Source organism: Chiloscyllium plagiosum, unplaced genomic scaffold (genome assembly GCF_037043375.1).
Source record: "Chiloscyllium plagiosum isolate Xiang-an unplaced genomic scaffold, Cpla_swu_hap1 HiC_scaffold_1, whole genome shotgun sequence".
NCBI lineage: Eukaryota > Metazoa > Chordata > Chondrichthyes > Orectolobiformes > Hemiscylliidae > Chiloscyllium > Chiloscyllium plagiosum.
Genome location: NW_028270139.1, coordinates 41,348,130 through 41,356,371, shown reverse-complemented (window position 1 = coordinate 41,356,371; position 8,242 = coordinate 41,348,130). Strand labels below are relative to the sequence as shown.

General features: G+C 43.0%; 1 long non-coding RNA gene across 1 annotated transcript in view; it reads right to left on the bottom strand.

Annotated features, from left to right (window-relative positions):
• LOC148152107 (uncharacterized) overlaps nucleotides 1-8,242 on the bottom strand; it is a 29,793-nt gene continuing 21,551 nt past the window's right edge. The window contains exon 4 of the long non-coding RNA XR_015757734.1: nucleotides 1-17. This is a non-coding gene — a long non-coding RNA (uncharacterized LOC148152107). The remainder of the gene's footprint in view (nucleotides 18-8,242) is intronic.

Below are 8,242 nucleotides of genomic sequence, written 5' to 3'. Positions count from 1 at the left end.
ATTCACATTGATCAGTCCTAGATTTAACACAAAACAAGTCCAAAAAATATTTAAAATTATATACATTTTGTTGTTTTATCCTTACATTAAATATAGATTTTTCATAATTTTCAACTCCTGGTGTCACAACTTGGCCATGAGGTGAGCAACATCACACATTCCTGAGTTTGTTACCTCAGTCAGAATAAGCTCCTGCAGCCTTTGTGTCATGTATGTTTAAATTATATTATGGAAGCTCTTACAAATATAACATTCCCTTCTTAAGGTATACATTTATGCATTTGATATTGCACCCTCTAAATGCTTATGGAAATTGGGACATATGAAATCAAATTTAAGAATCATTGATTAAAATGGAGTAATTTCAGCTCCTTTGTATGAATCTGACCGAATGTCAAAAAATGGAAATCTGAACTTAATGAAAGAGCCTCTCTGTCCAGTCAGTATGTGAAGAGAAAACATCGGTCATGATTGTTCAACTAATCAAGGGTGGACATCTGAAATGGAGATGATGACTGACCTGATCCAGCCTGGCTTATTGGTGAAATTTATCTGCATCATGAGACTGCACATTCATTCTCTATATCTCCACATGCTTTTTCATGTGATTGAAGAAATAGGTTATGAGCTTCGGAAGATTAGGTGCAGTGGCTGAAATTCTGATTTAAGACAGGACTTGTAATGGGGCATTAAAGATAGAAGATGGCGCAGACAGGATTAGGGAGGCAGTTTGTGATGGATAATTTTCAGATTTTGGCCAATCCTTGTCTACCAGTATTGCATGGAACATTGAAACTCTGGCATACACATGCCAAGTGACATTTTCAAGATAGCAGTTGAGACAGTAAACAAAGCCATCAGTCCACACAATGAATATGTTTCCACACACCATAAGATTTGCGAATGGTACCTATTTGGAAGGGGATGGGGAAACGGAGGGATGATCCTTGATGAATCAGCTGAAGTTGGTTGAGCAATGATTTCCCTTCAAATACGGCATGATTATCAATATTTCATTACTAATATTATTGAGATCACATGATAGGTTGCTAACCATCTTTCAAATATTTGTGTCTATTCTTAAAATATAGCTATATATTTGTCATATAGAACATAGAACAATATAGCATAGATACAGCCTACCATATCTATACCAAACAAGATGCCATTCTAAATTAATCCCATCTGTCTGCACATGGTCCATATCCCTCTATTCCCTGCCTGCTCACATGTGACTAAATGCCTCTTAAATGTTGCTATTGTATCTGCTTCTACCACCGCCCAGCAGCATGTTCTAGGCACCTCCCGCCCTTTTTGTAAAAACGTGCCTTGAACTTTTCATGTCTTATTTTACACCTATGCACCCTAATATTTGACATTTCTATCCTGGGAAAAACTCTTTGGCTATCCATCCTATCTATGTGTCTCATAAGTTTATATACTTCAATCAGGTCGCCCGTCAGCCTCCAAGGCTCTGGCTAGAATAATCTGAGTTTGTCCAATCTCTCCTTACAGCTAATGCACTCCAATCCAGGCAACATCCTGGGAAATCTCTTTTGCACCATCTCCAATAATTTAATGTGGCCTGACTGAAGTTTTATACAGTTGAAACATGAACTGTCAACTTTTATACTGAATGCCCCAACCAATCTTGCTGCATATCTCCTTTACCACCTTATCCACTTGTGTTGCCTCTTTCAGGGAACTATGGACTTGCACCCAAAGATCCCTCTGTATGTCAGTGCTCCTAATGATCCTTCCAGTTACTGTATACTTTCCTCTTGCATTTGATCTCCCAAAATGCATCACCTCATGCTTGTCCATTTTAAACATCTGCCATTTCTCCACCCAACTTCCTAACCATCCATCCTGCTGTATCTTGTGATAAATTTCCTCAATATTCATAACTCCACCAATTTTCATGTTGTCTGCAAACGTACTAATCAGATTTATCCATTATCCATTTATCCATTATCCATTATCCATTACTAATCCATTTATCAACTTACAGTGGATCCCATGTGACCTAATCTTCTGGACCAGCCAACCATGAAGAACCTTCTCAAATGCTTTAGTAAAGTCCATGTTGACAACATTCACTCAGAATTAAAAAAGCAGTTTGTGATGGATAATTTTCAGATTTTGGCCAATCCTTGTCTCCCAGTATTCCATGGAACATTGAAACTCTAGCAGACACATGCCGAGTGACATTTTCAAGATACGATTTGAGACAGTAAACAAAGCCATCAGTCCATACAATGAGTATGTTTAAAGATTTGCGAATGGTACCTCCAGACTTGGAACCAGTGCATGTGAATGAGCTCCTACATTCCTTGCAAATGCTAATCCCAGATAACTCTTTGGTTAGCGTGAACTCTACCATGTACTATTCCTTTTCAATGGATCAAACCTGCATTTCTAAGTTAATCAGTTAATCATGAAAGTATTATAATATGTATGAAGACGTAAGGTTGAATTTTACCAGAAATCAGCTCAGTGTCAATTTTGGTGATTTTCAGAGGAGGTTTCCCTCCCTGAGCCTTTGCAAGTTTTCTCACAGTATACCCTGCAGCGTGCCTCATTACATTTGCACTGCTCCTCTCTGGCAATCTGCTCATGCTTTCTTTCATTGAGCAATAGTGGAAGTATTCACCACAGGTGGGGCCTCCTGGGAGTTCCTGTGTGTGCACCATTTGTAAAGCTCAGCCATTCTCCAGGTAAAGCACTGCCAATCAGAGTTGCCCTTCAAAGTGCAAGGGCAAACAAGAGCAAAAACCACTTAAGGTGCACTGGTGGCACAGTCGACGCTTCATTGCAAATACAAGTGTGTATTTGTAAATGCATTGTTATCCAAGAACCAAACTACACAGGTTACTTAGCCTTAGCGCCATTCCATCTTAGAAACCTGTTTAAGGGAGTGCTACTCCTCCCCGAATGCCTACTGTAGCCTTACCTATTCCCATTGATCAATGTGCTTCTGGGAACAGTCAGGGTTCACTTGCCTTTCAAGTAGCAACAAATGTACAGTGAATGAGGGATCACTGCCCCCAGCTCACATCGACTAGAACCTGTTATGTTTGGCTTGGCTTGTTGCCCACCCCCACCAGAGCTGCACTGCTGTATTATGCCAAGTTAATGTTCCTTCTGCTCAATATCTACCTCATCCTCTTGGGAAGACTGCTACTCTCAGTAGCAGAGTCTCTTCAGAGTCCATCCCATTTCCTCATTGCATGCTCTAGTTGTGTACCGCACAGCATGCTAGAATGTCTGTGGTGTAGTGCAAGACACTCCAGACAGATCCACGAATCAGAATCTCATCTCTTTCCTGTCATCTGCTCCACAATGGCACAGATCAAAGAATGAGTTGCTTTGTTTCTACTGGAAAATCACAGCAGGTCAGGCAGCATCTGAGGAGCAGGAAAATTGATGTTTCGGGCAAAAGCCCTTCATCAGGGCCTTATTCCTGATGAAGGGCTTTTGCCTGAAATGTCGATTTTCCTGCTCCTTGGATGCTGCCTGACCTGCTGTGCTTTTCCAGCACCACTCTAATCTTGACTCCAATCTCCAGCATCTGCAGTACTCACCTACACCTGCATTGTTTCTATGCTATGTCAGAAGGTTAGTTAATGTACAAGCACTTGCCTCTCAATAACCATCCTTGTAAACATCCTTGAAATGGAGCAAGAACATTATGGCAGCTCCCAGAGTACTTGGTGTGTAGTTCTAAGGTACGGTATTAATGATCACAAATGACTTGCACATTGATAGAATCTCTACTCATGAACTCTGCTGTGTTATGATACGGCCTTCTGAATATGATGCGTGTACTGTCCACAGCACCTGCCCCTGGGGAGGGGGTTTGGGGGGGTGTGGAGCCAGCCATGTTTGGCAAAGCTTCTTGCCCCTGACGGCTGCAGCCCTGAATCATGAGGAAATGAGATGAAGCTGTGGGATCTGGCACAAGTAGCATTAGCAACAGCCTGGATATATTTTGTGCATTGAGGGTTGTGAGGTCCCACACAGGGGCGCCAGTGGATCCTTGGACACAGCCAGTTTCACAAATGTTTCGGAGAACTGTCACCCCGACAACAATCCCAGATCCCACTCCAGCAGTTGACCTCAGGGAGTCCCACGAGATCCTCAGTCTGCTGTGACACTGCCTTTTTCCCTGGACTTCCTGTACCTCCTCCATGTCCTGAGGGGACCATCAGCTGCCACCACTTCACGTGGAGGCCATTCAGCAGCTGCTGGAGTTTGCTGCTGGCCCTGGGCTTTCTGACACATTTATTCTTCCTCAGTTTCTCTGTGCCTTTGTGGTACTGTGGCCCCAGCAGTGATGACCCCCACCCCTATGGCTGGATCAATAGCTCGCAGTCCCCGTGAAACAAACCAGATCTTTAGTAACAGGAGTAGTCGGCGCTTGGCATCACACACAACTGATGGTTTAGCATCATCCTCCATGCATGGGACATGGAAGACACCAACAAGGAGGGCTGTAGAATGCTTCTACATGAACTCTTTAACATAGGGACCTTATTCTGATGTATCCAGCACTAGCCATGTCATGCAAATACAGGAAACTGTGAGTGCTGTTTGGTTATTGATAGTTTGTTCTACTTCCCACCATTCCCACATCATCGAAGAAAGGCAGCATTGTGAATTGTGGCCCACAAGTGCCACTCTAAGGTCACTTTTGATTATTTCTGCTTCACAGAGATGACTAAAATGAATCTGCAATGACCGTTGACATGGGATTGACTGGGATTTGTAACCACCCAGTTGCATGCCACATGTATTTGAAATGCAGGAAGCTATGATTATGTGCTCTGGTTTCCTCCCATAATCCAAATCCAAAGATGCACAGGTTAGGTGAATTGGTCATGCTAAATTGCCCATAGTGTTCAGGGATGTGTAGGTTAGGTGCACTAGTTAGGGGTAAACGTAGAGTCATAGGAAAATGGAATGGGTCTGGATGGGTTATTATTTGGAGGGTCGGTGTGGACTTGTTGGGCCAAATGGCCTGTTTTCACACTGTACGGATTCTATGTCAGATGGGGACGGAAGGTGACACAGGCCACACTTGGCTCAGTGGGTCACAGGTGCCAACAGATGGGTGACAGATGGGACCCCTGACTAATCTCGGTGCAGCTCCCCAACTAACTTACCATGATTTCCCCAAACCGATTAGACTGGGCCTACAGGATAGACTGTGACTCGCTCTCCAGTTTGTAGTGATACAGACCTCCTGTCCATGATCACCCAGGTGGCTGACTGATCGTGTCCAAGCCCCTGGACTGATACCGGACAATGCCCTTAATGTACTGTGCGGGGACCACTTGATAGAGGGCTGACTTCTTCGGCTGCGCCCCTTAGACTCTGAGACATGACTATTTGCTTGAAGCACTTGACATGTATTTGCCACGTACACTTGTGGCTCATGGTGATGTAGCACGGTGCCTTATGGCAACATGTGCAGCTTTTGACTGATCACTGCTGACAACCATGAAAAGCTGCCTGGTTTTGTATCTGTGTTAAAAGGCAAATTAGGAGAGAAGTAGCGTGACCCTTTAAGTTCTCACTGAGAGCACAAAGCACAAAACGCAAGGAAAGGCAGAGAAGCTGTGAGCATCCAAGTAGGCACAAAGTGAGTGTAAGTGCCCAGAGACCATAAGACAATAAGACATAGGAACAGAATGCTCCACCATTCAATCATGGCAGTTAAATTTCTCAACCCCATTCTCCCACTTTCTCCCTGTGGCCCTTGATCCCCTTGATACTCAAGAACCTATCTATCTCAGTCTTAAATATAGTAGGAGAAAGTGAGGACTGCAGATGCTGGAGATCGGAGCTGAAAATGTGTTGCTGGAAAAGCGCAGCAGGTCAGGCAGCATCCAAGGAGCAGGAGAATCGACGTTTCGGGCATGAGCCCTTCTTCAGGAATATGGATTCCTCATTCCTGAAGAAGGGCTCATGCCCAAAAGATCGATTCTCCTGCTCCTTGGATGCTGCCTGACCTGCTGTGCTTTTCCAGCAACACATTTTCAGTCTTAAATATACTCAATGACCTGGCCTCCACAGCTTTCTGTGGCAATGAATTCCATAGATTAACCACTCTCTGGCTGAAGAAGGTCTCCTTATCTCCATTCTAAACGTTCTTCCCTCTACTCTAAGGCTGTGCCCTCGGGTCCTAGTTTCTCCGACCAATGGAAATATCTTCCCAACATCTACTGTCTCTAGGCCATTCAGTATTCTGTATGTTTCAATTAGACCCAACCCCCACATCTTTCTGAACAACATCGAGTACAGACCTCAAATGTTCCTCATATGGTAAGCTTTTCATTCCTGTAGCCATGCTCGTAAACCTCTTCTAACATGCTTCAGGGCCAATACATCCTCCCTGAGATATGGGACCCAAAATTGTACACATTATTCCAAATGTGGTCTGACCAAAGCCTTATAAAGTCTCAGAGATACATCCTTGCTTTTACATTGAAGTCCTCTCAAAATAAATGTCATCATTGCATTTGCCTTCCTAACTACTGACTCAACCTGCAAGTTTATCTTGAGAGAATCCTGGGCTAGAACTCCCAAGTCTCTTTGCACTTCATACTTTTGAATTTTCTCCCCATTTAGAAAATAGTCCATGCATCTATTCATCCTACCAAATGCATGACCTCACACTTTTCCACATTGTACTCCATCTGCCACTTCTTTGCCCACTCTCCTAACCTATCCAAATCCTTCTTCCGCCTCCCTGTCTCCTCAATGCTATCTGTTCCTCTAGCTATCTTTGTATTATCTGCAAACTTAGCCTGAATGCCCTCAGTTCTTTCATCTAGATCGGTAATATATAAAGTGAAAAGTTGTGGTCCCAGCACTGTGCCTTGCAGAACACCACTTGTCACTGGCTACCATCCTGAGAAGGACCCTTTTATCCCCACTCACTGCTTTCTGCCAGACAGCCAAGCTTCTATCCATGCTACCTTGCCTCTGCACCATGGGTCCTTATCTTACTCAGTAGCCTCCTGTGCTGCACTTTGTAGTGCAACCTGGTCCAATCCATGAGGTGGGCACATATCCTTTCACGCAAACTGTCCAATCAGCAGTTGCTCCAAAGTGCAGCATTGAGGTGAGGAAATGTATTCTCAATAGATTGGAGATGTGCCATGAGGGTGAGGAGTGGCTAGTATGTGTCCAATGCCAACCTCTTTGGGCCTGGAGGGCAGTACCTACTCAGATTTTTATCTTGTAAATTTTTGCCATCTGTTTTCTATCTCGCAAGTCAGAGAATGGGAAACTACATCTTAATGATGAGGGGTTAGGTAATAATGACATGTTAATGCATATAAACAGATGCAAACATGCCTCTCACTCCTCATTAGTGGCATACACATCTTGCTGTTGAAATTTGGTTGGAAAATTTAACATTTCCTTCCCAAAGTTGAGAATGTCATTTTACCAAGCTTGTCATCTTTCCCAATGAACTCGCCAATGCAACGTTCAGTGGCTGGGAAATCTCTTCCTATCGATTTGGGGAGAGATTTTGTGACAATCTGCACTCATGCATGTGATTTTTGTTCTTTTGAAAAAACACACATATCAGCAGCATAATCAGTAGCAGCAGGAGCAGATAAGAGGAAATACATAGTGCTGCAATAGCATAGAGCTCTCAGAAAATATCTTTAATAACTAAATGGAATAAAATGATGGACTAAAATTCGAAAATGGATGGATTAAAATGAGACAGTGAGGTTGAAGGGTGAGCTGTATCAAAGCAGCAACTTTCTAGATGCAGCACCCCAAGAGTTATTAGCAGGATCAATGCAGCTCCATAGTTATGGGAATTCTGTTTGATACTGATTAAGCTAACCTACAGGGATCAGGGTATTGATGATTGTAAGTTCATTAATGTTACATTAAACAACTAAAAAGAACAGCTGAGAGCCTTGACCATTTTCACTACATGGATGGGTTTGAGCTGAACTTTCGAGTTAGGACTACAAAATACAAGGTGAGGGTCCACCTAATTACACCTTTAGTGGAGTTTTAATGATAGTGAAAATGTACTATTGAATACTTAATAATAATCTTGAAATGATACATGAGAGCATGGGCACACCACACTGATGTGTGCACCTGTTCTACATTTGGTCTTCAATAGACAATCTGTCTTATTTATCGAGTCTCTGGTTGGACATAAATAATAGCAAATTCTATGAAATCGAAAAGTTTCTCACCCATC